The sequence below is a fragment of the Symphalangus syndactylus genome, chromosome 8, assembly GCF_028878055.3.
Source record: "Symphalangus syndactylus isolate Jambi chromosome 8, NHGRI_mSymSyn1-v2.1_pri, whole genome shotgun sequence".
Taxonomy (NCBI): Eukaryota; Metazoa; Chordata; class Mammalia; order Primates; family Hylobatidae; genus Symphalangus; species Symphalangus syndactylus.
Genome location: NC_072430.2, coordinates 42,282,251 through 42,302,865, shown reverse-complemented (window position 1 = coordinate 42,302,865; position 20,615 = coordinate 42,282,251). Strand labels below are relative to the sequence as shown.

Genomic DNA, 20,615 nt, shown 5'->3' with positions numbered 1-20,615 from the left:
CTGCCCTGGGCAAGTTCGAACTGCAGACCTGCCCCGAATCGTTCTCCCGCCCCTCGCCTCACGGACCGTCTTTGGAGCGGGTGACCCAGGCTGCAGCCTCGCAGGTCTGAAGGAGGCCGGGAGGGGCGCCGAGGCCCGCGTAGGGGAACAGGGCCGCCGCCCCCTCCGCTTGCGTCCTGGCCGCTGGGGGCGCCCTCCGCAGGGCCGGCCGGAGCGGGGGTGGCGCGGGGCGCGGGGCGCGGCGCGCGGAGTGCAGGGAGGTCCCGGGCGCGCCCCCTGGCGGAGCCGGCGGCCCCGGCGCTCCGTGGCTGCACAGCCCTGGTGCCGCCGCCTTCGCTCTGGATCTCAATCCCCTTCCACTGGCGTGAGGGTCACGCCTAAGCCTGGCGCGGTGATGGCTGCCGCTAGAAGAAGGGTCCTCTTTTTCTTTTTCTTTTCTTTCTTTCTTTCTTTTTTTTTTTTTTTGAGAAGGAGTTTCGCTCTTGTTGCCCAGACTGGAGTGCAATGGCGCGATCTCGGCTCCCCGCAACCTCCGCCTCCCGGGTTCAAGCGATTCCCCTGCCTCAGCCTCCCTAGTAGCTGGGATTACAGGCATGCGCCACCAAGTCTGACTAATTTTGTATTTTATTTTATTTTATTTTTTAGTACAGACGGGGTTTCTCCATGTTAGTCAGGCTGGTCTCGAACTCCCAACCTCAGGTGATCCGCCCGCCTCGGCCTCCCAAAGTGCTGGGATTACAGGCGTGAGCCACCACGCCCCGCCAAGGGGTCCTCTTTTTCACAGAGGCAAAGACACGGAGCCTCTTGAGTAAATCACTCAAGGAGACAGCGCATGTGAAAGAGGGGAGTGGAATCCAGGCCTCCCGCCTCTGGCTGAGTCCATTCCCGGAATCCCACCCCAGCCCTTCACTCTCTCGGGAATTTCCCAGAGGGGGATTCGGTGACCCCTGATTGACCCAGTGTGTGCATTCACATCTTGTGTTAGCAGGGAGGCGGGCAGGGGTGTGGGAATGCTGACTGCCACCGTCTGCATGTCCCCAGTAATCAGCACACCATTCTCACCCATGCCCCCTCCCTACAGCCTAAAGGCTTGGATCAACAGGGCTACCCCTGGCACATTTGTACAACCTATTTCCCAGAGAGGCAGAGTGAAGGAGCTGGCAGGTGGGCACCAGTTCACAACCTCCCACACCACACGAAGGACAGGCCCAGGTAATACCTACTGTTGAAATAAAGCCTCGACCCCTGGCCTTGGCCTACAAACCCTAGCTGGCTGCCCCGGCTCTGATTTCATCTGGCCTCTTGCTCTCCCTTACCCACCACACTGTGCTGCCTTGGCCCTCTCTCTGCTCCTTGAACAAGCCAAGTGAATGCCTCCTTCCCTCTACTGGAAGGTTCCTCTCCAAGATGTTAGAGGGTAGTTCCTCATCACTGCTCCTCTCAGATTAAATATCAGCTCCTGGAGTAGCCATCCCTGACCTCCAATCTAGAGCAGCCCTCCCTCACTCCAGTCATGACTCCCTAACACACCACCCTGTTTCATCTTCATAAAACAGTTGACATCATCTTGTTATTGATTTGTTTGCTCGTGTAACTGAATTTTTTAATGGGCTGAATCTAAAGAGGGACTATCCGGAAACTATTCCACTACTACCTTCAACCATATATGGTAAATTTCCCTTTCCCACCCTTAATGACATCTCAGGCAGAGTCCTTGGCTTGAGAGGTCATCCTTACCAGACATGAGAACTGTTCTATTAATATAATTAAGATCCATTTTCAGGCACAAAAAGTCTGCTCCTGTCCAGATCAAAATCTCATCCAAGTTAGTCAATATCACATCCCATTTAACAGTCCTCCTCTCCCCTTTCCCTTTGCTAGAGATCATGCAGTGGCAAGAGTGGGGTGTGGTCTGTTTTCCTGACCTCCCTTTTCTGCTGTGGCTCCTCTTTGTCAAGGCTGGGGGAGGGGTGTTAGAGGAAAAGTAGCAAAGTCTTATGTGACAAGTACCCTTGGTTGGCAGGTGCCAAGCGCTGGCTTTTTCATGGGCACATATGTGGGTTTTTGGGAGGTTCTCTACAGGACCTCCACCCTGAGTTCCCATAACAAATTACTCTCTGGCCAACCTCTCGCAGACCCCTGCATCCTCTGTCTCTCGTAGGACTGTCCCATCTATGCTAGGCAAAACAATGGCGGGCTGGCCACTCCTCACCCTGCCCACTTCTCACCTTGCCACACAGGCCACTCCAGCGAGGCTCCACGATCAGAATTCTCCAGACAGGAAGTGCACACAAGTCTCTTCATTTATGTACGTCCTCAATTCCGAAAGACATATGTTGGGTTCTCCCATGAACTGTCTTGCTGTAGTTTAATGCACCGAGGTGCCTGCAACATCCAGCAACATAGTCAGCATCAGTGGGGGGACAGTTATAGGGACAGAGCCTCCTCTTCTTGCAGATGACTGGTTCTCTCTGGGAGCTCCCTTCATTTGGTTTGAGTTGGGGAGTTCCCTCAGGGGAAATCTCAGCCCTGCCCACAAATGCAGCAGTGTTATGCTTCAGTGACTTTCTTCAATCCCTTTCATTTGCAGACTGGAATTGAGGGATGTAGTTTGATTGTTGTTGAACCTGTTCTGCCTTTAGTAAGGTGTCTAGTACTTCTCTTCTGAATGCAAGAATATTTAGCCCTCATTGTTCTATCTTTGTGGCTTCAGCAGATATTCCAAGAACAGAGGAAAAGTCCTATTCAACAACCTATAAAATCATTTCTTGTCTGGCTTCCCAAACCACAATGTTAGCTCTAAAGCAATAGATATCTTGTCTGCATTGCTCACCACTGTTTCTGCAGAACCTAGAACAGCCAAGAAGTATGTGTGAAATGGATAGCTAACTGAATGAAGAACACAGTAATCCCATCAAGTGGGGAGGGCTGGTATCATTAGACCCATTTTAAGAGAGAGGAACTGAGTTCCGGGTGGCAGCTCCTGATCCAGGTTCATGTGCTTGCTGCCTTTGGGGCTGGCTCTAAAGACCTCCTTGAATCCTACCCCTTGCTTTGACCATGAATGCCCCTTAGTTCCCAGAATGCTGCATTCTGTTCCTGGGATGCTGCTCCTTCACAGCTGTGGAAGCCCCAGGTCCACACTTACCTCTCCTTGCCCAGATATCTACCCACCTCTGTAGTTCTGGGCTCCCTTCCTCTCCCCGGAACCTACCCAGTTCCTTTAGGAGCTCCCCTCTAGATCCCTCAAGAGCCACCGCAGATCCCCGTGGGCCTCCGAAAGCCAGAAACCTTGGCATCATCTTCGTCCCTGAGCTATTTTTTCCTCCTGTGTGTCCAAGTCATTATTACTGCTCCGTCTCCTCCGTCTGCATTTCTGGAAGTCTGCCGCCCATTCATCCCTCACCCTTCGCCTCCGCCAAAACCCTCACGCAGACAAACTTTCCCTCACCATCAGGCGTCCCTTCCACTCCTCAGTGAGTACAAGTGGTCCTTGGACATTCCCACCCTGTTCGCCTGGGGACCACAACCCGGTTCATCTACTCCAAAGACTGGCATCTTCTACCCCATCCCAGTGCCACACTCTATCCTGCCACCTACTTACTGCCCATATCTCCCTTACCCTCTAACTGCTGGGACTGATTGCAGCTCTTCAGAATCTCCAATCCCGCAAACACTTGAGTTTTGCTTTTTTTTTTAACCTGCCAAAATTGATAGAGCCTACTTTAGTACAAACACCATGCTAAGCATGTTACATCAATTGGCTGATTTAACCAACCAAAGGAGGCGTTATGATTTCCACACATACAAAGGAGGAAACTGAGGCTGGCAATGGCTACTGGCTTGCCCAAGATGGCACAGCTGATAAATAGCAGAGGCAGGATTCCTCTGATCATTTTCCACCTGAACCCAAGCTTTTAAGGTTACACCGCCTTGCCTCCACCCTGGGCTTGTAAGCCTGGAGCCCTCTTCACAATTGAATCATGACCTTTCCAACCACCCCACCACTATCACCAACAAAGGAGCTCCAGGGCATATCCCCAAATGCCCTCTTCCCTGCCTGCCAGCCCACTGTTTAATTCCCTGGAGATGTGGGGTTATCAGAACTTTCTGCCACCCTCAATCCTCTTGGCCCAGTAAAAGAAGGGAAGCTGTTTTCAGCACGGCCCTTGACTCACCATGTGTCACTTCCCCACCCCCTAATTAAAGCTTTCTCCCTCATGAGATCGCTGCTAAGCCTACTCACCCATCTCTTAGGTCTGGGGAGGAAAATCATCTCTGGAAAACCCTGCAGAGAGAGTCTAAAGGGTTGATAAAGAGATTCCAGCAGGGAAAGGTTTGCCCAGACACATGCCCCATGCAAGGGACAGCAGTCTCCTGGACTCCCAGGGCAAACTCACTGCTTTTCCATGTCTCGCTGGAATAATGTTGGCAGCCAGAGGTCTACCAGAACCTGAACTAATTTGGTAAATAAGGACCAAAAACAAGGGCTGCATTTCGGCCCCCTTTGCTGAGACCCAGACTCCTGACAGAATTCCAGGGATTTTTCTTCCTTGGAAGTAACTGGACCTCCAGCCCCGAATTCCTCTCCCCAGGAGAGCTTGTTCCCCTGCTCAGAACAAATAACACATTTCCTGGTTAATCAGATGGCAGAATCACTGAAAGAAGGTTTGATTGGGCCCCCAGCCTTCCAGATGGGAGCCACTCATGGGCTTGGATGTTCTGCTCCAGACACTGGGCAGCTGGGACCCCTGCACTGCGCAGCCTCAGCCTCCAGTTTGGAAGGTGGAGGCCGTACAGAGAGGTGCTGACTCCCTCTTGTGTGGGGTTGTTAAGGCCCGCAAAGGCTGCCAGAACCATTCCACCTTAGGTGCCATGACCTGCCATCCCCTCAAGAATTCACAACCACCCTGCCCTGGTCTGCCAGTGCCAGTCTCCTCCAAGTGGGCATGACATGCTGGCTGGTGGTGGTTGCCATGGTATGGATGTTCCTGCAAAGGTAAGGTGAGCTGGCCTGTATTTCAGAGTGTGCTGGAAAGGGCCCTCCCACAACCATGTGGTGAACATTTCCGTCTTCTGTGAACGGAGCGCAGTTCTGAGCTCATTTCCGCCTTCTGTGTAGGGAGCGCAGTTCTGAGCTCATTTCCGCCTTCTGTGTAGGGAGCGCAGTTCTGAGCTCATTTCCCTCTTCTGTGAACCGAGCGCAGTTCTGAGCTCATTTCTGTCTTCTGTGAACCAAGTGCAGTTCTGAGCTCATTTCCATCTTCTGTGAATGCAGCACAGTTTTGAGCTTCACTTGGCTTCTACTTTCTTATCTGAAAGTTGAGATAATGATGCTCTTCTTGCCATTTTCTCTTCAGGACAAACTAGCTAGCCAGCCCTGTTTACCCTGTCATGGGGCTACGGGCAGGTGTCAATTACTACTACTCCATTTACCAACTGATATTTCATTTATTGTTTGTTTGTTTGACACAGGGTCTCACTCTGTCACCCAGGTTGGAGTACAGTGGCATGATCTCGGCTCACCGCAGCCTCCACCTCCTGGGTTTAAGCAATCCTCCAGCTTCAGCCCCTCAAGTAGCTGGGACTATAGATGTGTGCTGCCAAGCCTGGCTAATTTGTATTTTTTGTAGAGACAGGGTTTCGCCATGTTGCCCAGGCTGGTCTTGAACTCCTGGACTCAAGTGATCCACCCGTCTTGGCCTCCTAAAGTGTTGGGATTACAGGCATGAGCCACCACGTCTAGCCTTGATATTTCTTGAGCACTCAAAAGGTACCAGGCACTGTGCCAAGTCATCTTATAGTCACTTTCTCATTTAATGAGAAGCACTACTGATGAAGGAAGTGCTATTATTTCCCCACATAGCAGATGAGGAAATGAAGGCTTGGGGAAGTAAATGACTCATCCACAGTCACAAGCGAGTAGATGGCTGCACTGGGATTCACTCCTGGTTTGTCTGGTCCCAGATACTAAACCAATGCCAGCTTCCAGGGGAGGGGAGACCACCTACAGCTGCATTTTTCTCAGAGCTGGAAGCATGCACAGCTGTTTGTGGTATGGTGGGGGTGCTAATGGCTGCATGGGACTGTGGTCACAGGTCAGCCCCCACCAAGCATCCCCCATTCTCCTCAGGCCTGTTTACCAGCTAGGGGTCCACTCTGAGTCAGGGCGGTGAATCTGATTCGCACTCACAGAGGAGAAGGAAGGAAGTCACAGCCATACTCACCCGACCTCCATCAAGTAGTCTGCAGTTGCTGAATAGAGCTCATCTCAACTCTTAGCTTTTCTCTTGGGAAAGAGAAATGACATACATACAATGTCTGTTTAGCTCTGTGTGGTAGAGTTGTTGCCATTCCCATTTCATAAGCCCAGAGGGGTAAAGTTGCTTGCTCAAGGTCTCACAGCTAGGAGTTGAGCCAGGATTCAACTAAAAAGTATGAACAACTCCGAAGTCCATGCTGTTTTCCCTGCAGCACACTGCACTCATGCCAGGGTGTCCTGCAATGATGGGAAATGGGTAGCTCTTCCAAATCACTTAGTTCACTTAGCTTCCCTTCATTTCCAGTCTCTGGCGCATGGGTGGGCTGATCAGAAAGCTCCGTGCCTTTCACTATAAGCTGAGATGTCATTTCCTATTTACCTGCATAAATTCCTTCAGTCCCTGGCTGGGGGTGGAGGGGTGGAGGAATCTTCTAAACCCCTGGGGGGGCCTGAGGCATAACTTCTCCTTCAAGCAGAGTCTCTGAAGACCTGAGCAGGACAACAGTGTGAGCAGCTGGAAGACCTCCTCCCTGTAATTCCTCCCAGTGAGACCAAGGGGACTTCATATGCTCTGCTGGAGGTGGAGAGAGTTACCCAGATGGGGAGAGCTCATGTACCTGGATTATTCTTTCAAAATTCCCAGGAAGAAAACCCTGTGGGCTGGGGGATTGTGCAGGCCTATCTAGGCTTCTAGAATGGCTGTGCAGGAATTTGAGGACAAAAAAGGACAAGAAGCAGCTTCCCTTGGTTGTCGCTGGGGTCTTCCAGCCTGTGCCCACCTTGGCTTTGAGCTGGGTCATAGTAACACTCCTCACACCCTGAGGGATGAGAGTTGCAGGGGCAGAGAGGAAGGTCTACAGTAGGGTCTTTCCTAAAACAAGCTCTCCCCAGGGAGACCTGCAAGCCAGCTCCCTCTCACCCTCCATTGTCAAGACAAAGAGAGGAAGAGGATGCCTTCTTCCATCATCCCCTGAGTCCATTTTCCCTGGATCATCTGTGAAGAGTGGGGGCTCAATGATATTTGCCCTGGTGCCCCCAATACCCTCTCTAGGGCCCCAGTCCCTCAGGAACAGACCCAGACCTGGCAAACCCCCAGGAAAGGGCACAGACACCAGGCTGAGGGGGCAGGCGAGGTGCGGCAGATCCCAGTGGGCCCCGGCTAGTCCTAGTCTGAATGACTCATTCCTTGTTTCCGTCCACTGTGGTCTGAGTGCCTTGGCCCAGGGGCCCCCAAGAGGTTGTAACACAGGCTGGCCTCTTGCCCATCGGGGCTCAGCAGACAAAAATTAAAGATCTCACTCCTCAGGAACTCACACAGACAGCGCAGGCATGCTCTGTACTCTGCCTCACCAGACCAGACCTCAGGCCAGAAGAGGCTGATGGCCAAGGGAGGAAGGAAAGTCGTCTCCAGCTCCTTCTCCTCCTCTTCACCCCCCATGACCTGCCGTGAAGGCCTGGCCCTGCCCACTCTCTTCTTACTCCCCCTCTGGTCCTCTGCCTAACGGTGGTGGTGCCAGCAGCATCTCCTCAGCTCTGCTCCGTTCCTCCCCATCTCTGACTGAAGACAACAGCAAAAGTGAAACAGCCTGTGCCTCCCAGGAGGAACAGACTTACAGGGAACTAACCATACATTTTCTGGCAGTCCAATTCTGATCAAGCCACTCACCTGCTCAACAACCTTCAATGGATCCCCACTACTTCACAAATCAATCCCAAACTTCTTACTGGGTTTGACACACAAGCTTGTCTCATAACCCTCCCAGCCATGTATGCTGACACTCTGCACAGTCTCAGCCTCTCAGAATCCCACCCAGTTTCCTCTCCCCCATCCCCCCCACAAACACCTTGGCTGACATTATTTCCTTGATCTGGAATGTTCTTCACCACCCCTACCTGTTTGTTTAAACTCCCATTTTAAGGGCCGCCTCTTCCATGAAGACTTCGGGCACCTCCCTTCATCTGGAAAGTTTGCTGCTTCCACCAAATCCCTGTAGCCCTCAACATACTGCACTCTGCTCTGCATGACTAGTCCATAGCTATGGGTCCTGGAGTAGTGGGAAGAACACGGGGCTTTGCGGTTCTAACCTCAGCACCATCAGTTACCAGTTATGTGGCCTGGGCTAAGTGACTCATTGAGCCAGTTTCCTCACCAAGAAAATGGAGATCCAATAGATACCTTTCTAAACAATGCCTAGAAAAAGCAACTGTATTTATCAGTGACATAACGCTCCAGGCCACAATGGATTGAACCAAAGATGAGCACCTGACCCACAGGCAGCCCTTTCACTGGCCAGTCAGTGACCTAAGATTTCTGTGGGCTGACTTAAATACAGACATCATTGGTTGCTGAACAAATGAGATTCTCTCTGAAATTTCAACTAAGAAACTTTACTTTGAAAGCCAAGCCCCGGGGTTAAAACAGAACAGGCAAGTCCATGTTCCCTAGAGCTTACAGCCCAATGAGTCTCGTATAACCACAAAGCAATAAAGCCAGAGAGGTGGAGTGACTTGCCCAGGGTCACACAGCTAGTCAGTTACACAGAGAAGGCTAGAGCTCAGGTCTCCCCACCAGGGCTTGGTCTAGGTTGGTTGGCTTCTGCTACAAGATCAAAAGGTATGGACCCTGAACTGATTGCCTACAGAAGGCTGAAGAGGCCACCAGCCATACCCTATGTGAACCTATGCTAGGCACATGGGCAGCTTTGGTGCAAAGAATTCTTCCATTCAAAGCAGTGGTTAAAACCAAAGTCATATCATGTCTGGGAGCACGGACTCCGGTTGGAATTCTGCGTCTGCCCTTAGTACATCTTTCTGATCACACCCCTTCCCCTCCCTGGGCCTCAGATTCCTCATCTACAAAAAGATTTTTACAAATTCCCTGTCAACACTAAGATTTTGATTTGAGGAGCAGACAGATAAGGAGACCGTGTGGATCCAAGGAACTGCAGGGTCCACAGAATGTGCGTGTGGAGGGGACTCCCCGAGATAGGCCATCCCATTTCTTCAATTTACAGCAGGGGAAACTGAGGCACAAAGAGGGAGAGATGCTGGCCCAAGGTCATGTGACTGGTTATTGGCCAGCACTTGAACCAGGGCCTCCTGACTCCCAGGCCTTTCAACTCTTTCAGCTGCTGCAAGAAGCTAGGAGCCATCTGGCTGTCTGGGCCAGGGAAGCCAAGAGTCACTATGCATGTCAGGACAGGGCCTCGGGGCTTGGGAACATCTCTGATGGTGAGTGCACATGCCAAAGCTGCTGGTGGAGAGGGGTGTCTCGAGGGTCCCCGAGGGCGTATTGGAGATGAGCTGTCAGCAGCTTCCCTCCTCTGGCTGACAAGAAGAAACAGGGAAGGGTCCATGATGGTTGAAGGGAAACAGTCCCCATTTCTAATGAAGCCACTGCTCCATGGAGTGGCCCCCGCAACTCACACACACACTATCTACCCCTGCCTAGCTGCCGAGACCTCCCACCCGCAACCTCCATCTCAGGTTGTGTATTGGTATCCTCACGCACACTATTTTGTGAAGCCTGGAATTCCTTTCACTGCCTGAGATGCTTCCAAGCACCCGTTTCTAAAATTCAGCCTGTTTGGCTGGGATCATGATGCCCTCCCATTCAACAGACATTTTTTGAGCACCTAATATGTGTCAGGCCCTGTGCTAGGCATGGGGACAACTTCGCTCCCTTCGTGACAAGTGCTTCCATAGGGGAATTGACACAGTCTTTTGGACTCACTGAAAAACTGCTAATTGTGCGAGGAGGGGCTTGGTTGGGGAACACAGAAAGTCATGACTCTGACTTAAATATTTTTTGAGACAGGGTTTTGCTGTGTCATCCAGGCTGGAGTGCAGTGGCACAATCACAGTTCACTGCAGCCTCAAACTCCAAGGCTCAAGAGATCTTCCCACCTCAGCCTCCCAAGCAGCTGGGACTACTGGCATGCACCGGCACACTCGGCTAATTTTTGTATTTTTTGTAGAGACAGGGTTTCACCATGTTCCCTGGGCTGGTTCTGAACTCCTGAGCTCAAGTAATCCACCCTCCTCGGCTTCCCAAAGTGCTAGGATTATAGGCGTGAGCTACCACGCCTGGTCTCTGACTTAAATCCTTTTTTTTTTTTTCTTGGAAACAGGGTCTTACTTTCACCCAGGCTGGAGTGCAGTGGCGTAATCTCGGCTCACTGCAACCTCTGCCTCCCGGGCTCAAGCGATCCTCCCACCTCAACCTCTCAAGTAGCTGGAACCATAGCTGGAACCACAGGCACACACCACCATGCCTGGCTACTTTTTGTCTTTTTTATAGAGACAAGGTTTCACCATGTTACCCAGGCTTGTCTCGAACTCCTGAGCTCCAGTGATCCACCCGCCTTGGCCTCCCAAAGTGCTGAGAATATAAATTTGAGTCACTGTGCCCAGCCTCTGACTTAAAGTCTAAGAAGCAGTTCAGCATATGGGGAAGGGTGGGGCATGCCAAGGCAAAGGCAGTGAACGTGCAAAATCTGAGTGACTGGAAGGATTGCAAGAAGCTTGTATGGCTGAAGTTTCCATAGAAAGAAGGTTATGGAAAGGGAGGAGGCTGGAGGGGAAGGCTGGGGTCAATGCATGTGGAGCTTAGCTCTAATGAGCTCCTTTGCTCTGAAAAAGGAATCTGGCCAGGCGCGGTGGCTCACACCTGTAATCCCAGCACTTTGGGAGGCCAAGGCGGGTGGATCACCTGAGGTCAGAAGTTTGAGACCAGCCTGGCCAACATGGCAAAACTCCGTCTCTACTAAAAATACGAAAAATTAGCTGGGCATGGTGGCATGCACCTGTAATCCCAGCTACTCAGGAGGCTGAGGCAGGAGAATCACTTGAACCTGGGAGGTGGAGGTTGCAGTGAGCCGAGATCACACCATTGCACTCCACCCTGAGAAAAACAAGAGCAAAACTCAGTCTCAAAAAAAAAAAAAGAGAAAAGGAAAAAAGAATCTTTTTCCCACATCCAAGCCACCAGCTGGCCCCAGAGTGGGCAGACAATTACCTGGAATTCTGAAACTGATGTCTTCTGGTTAACAGGGAGGAGTCACTTGGGTGAGGAGGAAGCAGCATGATCTTAATCTCATCAACCCCCACTAAAGCCACCCCAAAATAAACATCTAAACATAAAGCCATACAGATGCCAGACAGGTATTTGCCATGCTTAAAACAATGCCCAGTCCTGCTTCCCAGCACTGCATCCCCCTGTGGCTCCTCTTTTCTAGAAAGTGAGGAGCTGCCAGTGCAGCAGGTCTGGCCTGGCCCCTGGGCTCCTGCCGCCATGACCCACCAGCTGGACTGTGTCTCTTCCTTGCCCCAGCTACCTCCACTTTTCTAAACCCTTTCTGAATTTCCGACTCCCTTTGGACCCCCTGGGTTCCTCTGGGGACTCAGCCTCAGTCAGGCTCTTGTCCCCAGTCACTCATTCTTGCTGGGCCGCAGGTTCTTTTCTGATCCCACAAGCTCATGTTGACGTTATATCATGCCGGGTGTCACAATATACATCTCCAAGCCCACCTGCTCTTCAGCCTCCCTCATAGCTTTGCTTCATAGATAGAGAAGCCTTATGTGCTTGACATCAAACAGATACCTGAGGAGTGCCTGGTGCATTTCAGCCATTATTTCTTGAGTATCCCTTTGTCAGGCATCGGAGTTGCCAAGAAGAATAAGGCTAAGGACGGTCCCTACCCTCAAGCAGCTGCCAGTATAGTAGGAAAGGCAGACAGTACATATCATGGTAAGTGCTGTGAGTGAGATAAGATCAGGGTACAATGTGAATACAAGGACAGGGCACCTAATCCAGGCTGGGAGCATAGGATGGTCAGGGAAGGTCCTAGAGAAGATACTGTCTGAGCTGGGGCTGGAAGGCTGGGCATGTCTCAGCCAGGAGAAGGTGGAAAGGCTGAGGAAGAGAAGGCAAAGCTGTGATTACCAGAGCCAGGCTCACACAAACTAAACCACACCCCATTCAACCCCGTTTCTTTTTTCTTTTTGAGACAGAGTCTCACTCTACTACAGTGATGTGGCCCAATCTTGGTTCATTGCAACCTCTGCCTCCCAGGCTCAAGCGATCCTTCCACCTCAGCCTCCCAGCAGCTGGGACTACAGGCGTACGCCACCATGCTTGGCTAATTTTTGTATTTGTTTTGTAGAGACAGGGTCTTGCCATGTTACCCAGGGCTGGTCTCAAACTCCAGGTCTCAAGCAATCCTCCCGCCTTGGCCTCCCAAAGTGCTAGGATTACAGGCGTGAGCCACAGCACCCAGCCCCAGTTCCTTTTTCAATGGGGTTCCTGACCAGAGAAATGTTGTCCTATTTTTAATGATATTCAAATAAAATGGAAATAATATTCAATGTGGATAGGCTGAGAAAATGTGGAGCTCATGGTAATGCAATTAGGCATACGTGTAGATGTTTAAACAGCCATTCCCCACATTGATGAATGAATGGAGGTCATTGAGATCTATAAACATGGCTGAGACAGGAATTTAACCTACACAAAACTTCTCACAAGTTGAGATCAGAAAAATAATTTTTAGGCCGGGCACGGTGGCTCACGCCTGTAATCCTAGCACTTTGGGAGGCTGAGGTGGACAAATCACCTGAGGTTGGGAGTTCCAGACCACCCTGACCAGCATGGAGAAACCCTGTCTCTACTAAAAATACAAAAAAAATTAGCCAGGTGTGGTAATGCTTGCCTGTAATCCCGGCTACTCAGGAGGCTGAGTCAGAATTGCTTGAACCTGGGAGGCGGAGGTTGCGGTGAGCCGAGATCACGCCATTGCACTCCAGCTTGGGTAAGAAGAGCAAAAACTCCATCTCAAAAAAAAAAAAAAAAGAAAAGAAAAATAATTTTTCTTTTTTTTTTTTGATACGGAGTCTCGCTCTGTCGCCCAGGCTAGAGTGCAGTGGTGCAATCTCGGCTCACTGCAAGCTCCACCTCCCGGGTTCACGCCATTCTCCTGCCTCAGCCTCCTGAGTAGCTGGGACTACAGGCGCCCGCCACCATGCCCGGCTAATTTTTTGTATTTTTAGTAGAGACGGGATTTCACTGTGTTAGCCAGGATGGTCTCGATCTCCTGATCTCGTGATCCACCTGCCTCTGCCTCCCAAAGTGCTGGGATTACAGGCGTAAGCCACCGCGCCCGGCCAAGAAAAATAATTTTTATCAAATTTTCACATGACATAGAACTAGAAGAATAAATGATGAAACTGGATGATAGAAGCAAAATATAAACTGATCTTATCTAGAAATTTAATAGAGATAAGTAAAAAAGTCTTACATCTTGGTCCAGATAAATTAATAATTAACTTAAGGATAAGAGATACTTGCTTTGGGCTGGGCGTAGTGACTCAAGCCTGTAATCCCAGCACTTTGGGAGGCTGAGGCAGGTGGGTCATATGAGGTCAGGAATTTGAGACTCCCAGCTACTCAGGACGCTGAGGCAGGAGAATCGCTTGAACCCGGGAGGCGGAGGTTGCAGTGAGTCGAGATCGTGCCATTGTACTCCAGGCTGGGCGACAGAGAGAGATTCCATCTCAAAAAAGAAGAAAAAAAGAGATACTTGCTTTGATAGCGGCTCATGTGAAATGACCCAAATTTGGGGGAGACAGTGGTGCAAACTATTCAGCAGTGAATAGGGAGAGCCTAGGTAGCTACTGGTTCAAAATAAACTAACAATACAAACTCCTTAAAGGTCTAGTGCCATCTTGGATAGAATCCAGGGCTCAGAAGCCAGGTGTGGTGGCTCATGTCTGTAATACCAGCACTTTGGGAGGCCGAGTGGGGAGGATCACTTGAGGCCCGGAGTTCAAGACCAGCCTGGGCAACATAGCAAGACTCTGTCTCTACAAAAGGGTCTGGCAAGACCCTATCTCTACAAAAAAAAAAAAAAAAATTAAAAATTAGCTGGGTGTGGTGCACACCTGTAGTCTTAGCTATTCAGGAGGCTGAGGCAAGAGTATCATTTGAACCCAGGAGTTCAAATCCAGCCTAAGCAACACAGAGAGACTCTGTCTCCAAAAGAGAGAGAGAGAGACAAAAAGTGTATTTAAGGGAGAAGGTTAACAGTAAATGGGCATCACATCTTATTGGGATGATAAAATGTTCTAATATTGATTTATAGTGATGATTGTAAAACTTGGTAAATTTACTAAAAATTGAATTATGCACTTGAAAATCGTAGATTATATGATATACAATATATCCCTCAATAATTTTTTTTTAAGAGTTAAGAGTTTCGGGCCAGGCATGGTGGCTTACGCCTGTAATCCCAGCGCTTTGGGAGGCTGAGGCAGGTGGATCACCTGAGGTCAGGAGACCAGCCTGACCAACACGGAGAAACCCTGTCTCTACTAAAAATACAAAATTAGCAGGGCGTGGTGGCGCATGCCTGTAATCCCAGCTACTTGGGAGGCTGAGGCAGGAAAATTGCTTAAACCTGGGAGGTGGAGGTTGCGGTGAGCCAAGATAGAGCTATTGCACTCCAGCCTGGGCAACAAGAGTGAAACTCTGTCTCAAAAAAAAAAACACACACACACACACACACACAAAAGGAATTTCAGCCAGGCGAGGAGGTGGCTCACGCCTGTAATCTCAGCACTTTGGGAGGCCAAGGCAGGCGGATCACCTGAGGTCAGGAGTTCCAGACCAGCATGGCCACCATGGCAAAACCCTGTCTCTACTAAAAAAAAAAAAAAAAAATACAAAAATTAGCAGGGTGTGGTGGTGCATGCCTGTAATCCCAGCTACCTGGGAGGTTGAGGCAGGAGAATCACTTGAACCTAGGAGGCAGAGGTTGCAGTGAGCTGAGATTGTGCCGTTGCACTCCAGCCTGGGTGATAAGAGTGAAACTATGTCTCAAAAAAAAGGAGTTTCGTACTTCAAGGTTGGGGAAAGGAGAATATCCTGCAAAGGAAATAATGAAGAAAAGTCCAAAGTGGAAAGGGGAAGTGCCATAGAACCCAATGAAAGAGACGTTTTAAAGAAGGAAACCGTGGCCAACTCTAGGCAAAGCTACCGAGGTGTCACATCAAATGGAAACTTAATAGTTTCCATTAACCAGGCGTGATGGCTCACCCCTACAATCCCAGAACTTTGGGAGGTAGAGGCAGGCTGGTGCTTGACCTCAGGAGTTCGAGACCAGCCTGGGCAACATGGCAAAACCCTGTCTCTTCTAAAAATACAAAAATTAGCTAGGCATGGTGGTGTACACCTATAATCCCAGCTACTTGGTAGGCTGAGGCACAAGAATCACTTGAACCTGGGAAGTGGAGGTTGCAGTGAACTGAGATCGCACCATTGTACTCCAGCCTGGGCAACAGAGCAAGATTCTATCTCAAAAAAAAAAAAATAGTACTTTATTTATCACAGTGGAGTTCACAACAGAGTTTCAGATTCAGGACTAGGAACAGCAAAAAACATGGAAATACAGATTTCCGCTCTAGTAAATGCAGCACCTGGAGCTCTCCAACGGTAGGACAGATCCCACTGCTGAGTAATGAATGAGCTGTCTGACACTGGTAGTATTCAAAGACAGCCTGGATGAGGCATTGTAGAAGGGATTTCTACATGGAAGGAAGATCTTTAAGGAGTACGAGTCTGTGAAAGGCCCAGGGTTTTCCTAAGATTTCACGACTTCTCTTTGCCCAAGACCTCTTCTCCACCCATGGCCTTGGGCTCCTCATCTCAGGCATTGAGAGCTTGACCTGTGGGAAGGCAGAATGGCCCAGGCTCCTGAAGCCCCAGGGACCTCACTGCTGTTGGGTAGGGGTCCTTCAACCTCTGATGGCTCCCTTGAGTAATGAGCTAGCTCAGGGGTCGGCGATCACACAACAGCAGGTTTTCCCGAAGTCAGTGGAGAGAACTGAGTAATCGTGGGAGACCGGGAGAAAGAGACTGAAGGGCCAGGGAGATGGCATGGGAGGACTGGTCCTCATTTTTAAATATGTGGGGCCAGCTGTCTTTGTGTCTCTGCCTCACCCTCACACAACATTTCCTCAGGGATAAGACATGGGAAGGAGAGGCTACAAGATGAAGTTCATGGTAACTGTGTGGAGGGTTCCTGAGATAGGAAGAAGAGGAGGATATAAAGCACAAATATCTAGCCAGGCATGGTGGTGCGCACCTGTAGTCCCAGCTACTCGGGAGGCTGAGGTAAAAAGATGGCTTGAGCCCAGGAGTTTGAGAACTGGTCAACATAGCAAGACTCTGTTTTTAAAAAACAAAAAAACTTGGAAAGCTGTGTGGAGCTTCTGCACTGCTTGAGCTGCTGCTGGTCAGGTCTGTGTCAGCTGGCATTGTTCCAACATGAACTCTGAACCCATGGCAAAGGGGAAGGAATCCTTGACAACTCCCAGAGTGGGCCTGACAAGCTATGGTGCTGCCTGGTCACCAAAAAGGACACACAAGAGGCAATCCATTCTCCCAGCCAACATTTCTTGGGCATCTTCTACATGCCAGGCCCCCTCACAGAGCTTGCAGTCCTTCATTCTGCTCATTCATTAATATGAGGAAACTGCCCCAAAACTGCAAGGAAAATGCCAACCGGGCTAGGTAACAGAGCTGAAGGAAGAAGAGCCAAGTGCATGCTTTGAGCCTGCCTCATGAAGTCAAGTCAAACATCTTTCTTTCTTGTCTCTGTACAAGAACTCCAGCTGGGGAGGAAGGAGGAGGTGACAGCAACAGTACGTGCTTCCCATTGTACAGATGGCAATCTTAGTCTCCAAACTGCTGCATGCCCAGCCACAGGGGGCATCCCATGTGACAAGGAATTAGAACTACACTGCTTCCTAATACTATATTTTGTGGCAGGAGGAGTCAGAACCAAGGGACCTCGGGTTACTCTCCCAGCATGTGGGAGGGGAAAGGTAAAGGTAGTGTGAAGTGGGCCTCAGCAGAACCTCAGAGCCAAAAGGAACTCTGGGGACCATCTGACCTGCAGCCCTTCCACCCCCAGCCCCCATTCCACCAACAACCATCCCATAGCCCATATTGCTCCCCTGGGTTCCAGGAGACAGAGTGTCCCGGGTTTTGCCTTCTCTGGTCTTTTCTTCTACATGCCCTGAATCTAAGGAAACACTGGGGCCCATCAGGCTCACAGATGACTGTGTCCCCACTTCCACACCAAATGGTACCAGCAGCACACGTCAGCTGGGAGCAGTGGCTTTCAAACCTCTTAAACACAACTCGTGCTAATTACTTTTTTTTTTTTTTTTTTTTTGAGACAGAGTTTCACTCTTGTTGCCCAGGCTAGAGTGCAATGGCACCATCTTGGCTCACTGCAACTTCTGCCTCCCAGGTTCAAGCAATTCTCCTGCCTCAGCCTCCCGAGTAGCTGGGATTACAGGCACCCACCACCACGCCCAGCTAATTTTTGTATTTTTAGTAGAGACAGGGTTTCACCATGTTGGCCGGGCTGGTCTTGAACTCCTGACCTCTCAGGTGATCCGCCCACCTTGGCCTCTCAAAGTGCTAGGACTACAGATGTGAGCCACCATGCCTGGCCCTGTTTTGTTTTTAATGCTGGTTGTGACTCACTATGGTGATTTCACAACCCACATGTGCATTTCAATGCCCACCTGGGCTAGAGGTACAGGCTCAGCTGCTGGAGTCCTTAACAGAGGTGGGGATGACTCTGGGCAAACCAAGAGGGCAAGGCATGAAGGAGCAGCAGGATGGGCAGTTTATATGTCCCCAGAAGAAAGGCTTTGAAACCCCTCAGCCTGGAGAAAAAGGAGGCCAAGGGCGGGCTCCGTCAGATCTTCACCTATACCAAGGTGTTTTCTTCATTTGCTTGTTTCTCCCATATAGAGGACAGTGAGCGGTATTCTTCACACTCACTGAGCACAAGTAAAGGGGAGTTGACAAAAACTGCAGTGGAAAATTAAGTCAGCGCAACACAGGCTGGGTGGGTATGTGCAGGGAGTGAGGGCAGCAAGAGATTCTACACATTAAAAACGATTCATGGCCAGGTGTGGTGGCTCACACCTATAATCCCAGCACTTTGGGAGACTGAGGCAGGTGGATCACTTGAGCTCAGGAGTTTGAGACCAGCCTTTGCAACACAGCCAAACCCTGTCTCCACCAAAAATACAAAAAATTAGCCGAGCGTGGTGGTGCATGCCCTGTAGTCCCAGCTATTCGGGAGGCTGAGGTGGTAGGATCGCTTGAGCAGGGGAGGCGGAGATTGCAAATCGCACCACTGCACCCCAGCCTGGGCAACAGAGTGAGACCCTGTCTCAAAACAAAACAAAACAAAACAAAAAATGGTTCATGTGACGTTTCTTCTTATTAAAGGTAAGGGGAAGTGGGGAAGTCAGTTGTCCTAGATAACTGGTAAATGCTCAGCAATCCGGGATGGTTGTGATGTTTCCCAGAAGACACTGGAAGGGCTGATCATCTGAGGGGGTCCCGTCCAGCCCTGGGGGTTCATTATCTCTTTAGCTCGCCCCAACAAAACCTGCCAGTGGACTTTCACCCTGGCTTGGGGTTGGCTGAGGAAGGTTTGGCTAGATCCACAGGCTGCCCAGGCAGAAAGGCCTCCCCATTTCCAGACCCTGAGAGGGAACCAGGCCAGGGAAAATCTGAGAGAGACAATGAGAACCTGTGGAGGGGCCAGGTGTAGGGAGGAGGCTGCATGCTGTGTGCTGTATCCAAGTGTTCCAGACTGGGTGGGAAGCACTGGGAGCTGGGGCAGGGAACGGGAAGGGGTCACTGAGCAGGAGCTGTGAGGTCAGTGTTGGGCAAGAGGCAAGTCTGGCTCCCATCATACCTGCACTAATGAGCTGGAAGCAGACGGAAACGGCACAGCGTGTGAAGGCCAGCAAGGGAAGATCCTCCCCATGCCAGCTGGACGGGAAAAGACCGAGCGTGGTGGAAACAGGGCCTGTCTCCTCCCCATCCCCTGGAATCTCAAGCTAGAGGCTGGAACAGCCAGGAGAAGGGGCTGGGAGGTGAGGGCTGATCAGATGAGGCTGAAACAAGACCCCCTGGGGGAAAGGGGATTAGAAAGATGCCAAGGGACTGTGGCATGGTGGAGAGAAAGCCAAGGGGCTACAGAGGCACCCTGCCAACCCTGGGGAGGGAGGAGGCCCCAGGGGGGTTGTCAGCTGCAGGCACCAGCCCTGAGGAGAACAGCTGGACTGAGCCAAAGGCTGGACAGTTGACTGACTTAAAAGGGCAGACAGAATGGGCGAGTCCATCCTGCCCCGTCAGGGCAGCAGAAATGGCCACAAGTATTCACAGACTGTAAACATAAGGCAGGGCTTGTCTGGGACTGGGAAGATCTGGCTAGGCCTGGCAGGGGAGAGCCGGGGGCTGGAAGGAGGCCTGAGCCTGGTGACTTCTGCAGTGGACTGTCCTGAGACCCAGGAGGAGGGTCACTTTGGGAGCCCCAAGGATCACTCACAAAGCCTCACTAAAGCCAGGAGCTAGACACAGCTCTAGACAGACAGCAGGGGCTGTCTTTCGTGTGTGTGCAGGGGGGAAGATCACCCCAGCAGGTAGTTTTTCCTCTCCGGGGTCCAGGATCCAGGGACTCGAGAGTAGCCTTTCTGCCTGCATCCTGGGCATGTTGTTAGAAGTGGAGGGGTGCTGACTCTGCCTCCCAGCTCCAGTGGGCCCAATGCAGGTGGATAAATATTTACAGAACATCTGCATTAACCTTTCACAGGCAGGGTGGCCCCTCCCAGTGGCTTCCATATGGACCTTCACCCCTACCCCACCTCTGGTACAGAAAATTCCTACCAGAAGCAGAGCCTGTGGATCCAGTTTGACTCTGTGCACTTCTGATTCAGCATCAACACTGGCTGCAGGTGAAAACCTAAGGCTGTGACCACAGACAAGTGGCCTCTCCCCTTGAGGCCTCAGTTTATCCACCTATAACACAAGAGGACTGAACCCTCTCTGCACCCAGTGATTTTCATTGGTTCCAGCCTTTTGCTCGGCCTATGGTTGCTATGGGAACAGCACAAGGGAATAGTGCACCTCGCAGACAGGGTGGCACCCTCCAGCCTGTGACTATCACGGGCTCTGTCTGCCCAGCATCCTTCCTCTCTTATTCTCCTACCAGCATCCATTTTCCTTTAGGGAACTGCTCTTCTCTTTTCTAGGCTGTCTGATGGAACAGCAAATTGCAATATTTGCAATGGGGCAAACAACCCAAACTGGCCCAATAAGATTCTCTCCCATGATTTGACCCTGAAGCAGAGACACACAGTTACGACTAAACCATCCAACTGCAGCTCCCCAAAAAGACACAGCCCAAGGAGTTCCTGGGGCTGGGAGCCTCATTACTGCCTAGATTCCTGGCCTTCTTCCTATCTACTTGTTCAGTTCTTA

At 50.8% G+C, this 20,615-nt stretch overlaps 2 protein-coding genes across 2 annotated transcripts in view; both read right to left on the bottom strand.

Annotated features, from left to right (window-relative positions):
- LTBP2 (latent transforming growth factor beta binding protein 2) overlaps positions 1-2,867 on the bottom strand; it is a 115,867-nt gene extending 113,000 nt beyond the window's left edge. The window contains exon 1 of the mRNA XM_063644073.1: positions 2,229-2,867. The gene's annotated coding sequence lies outside the window, so the exon portion shown is untranslated. The remainder of the gene's footprint in view (positions 1-2,228) is intronic.
- A 10,701-nt stretch (positions 2,868-13,568) lies between these two features.
- The window catches only part of AREL1 (apoptosis resistant E3 ubiquitin protein ligase 1), an 89,737-nt gene continuing 82,690 nt past the window's right edge, over positions 13,569-20,615 (bottom strand). The window contains exon 24 of the transcript XR_010122051.1: positions 13,569-13,812. The gene's annotated coding sequence lies outside the window, so the exon portion shown is untranslated. The remainder of the gene's footprint in view (positions 13,813-20,615) is intronic.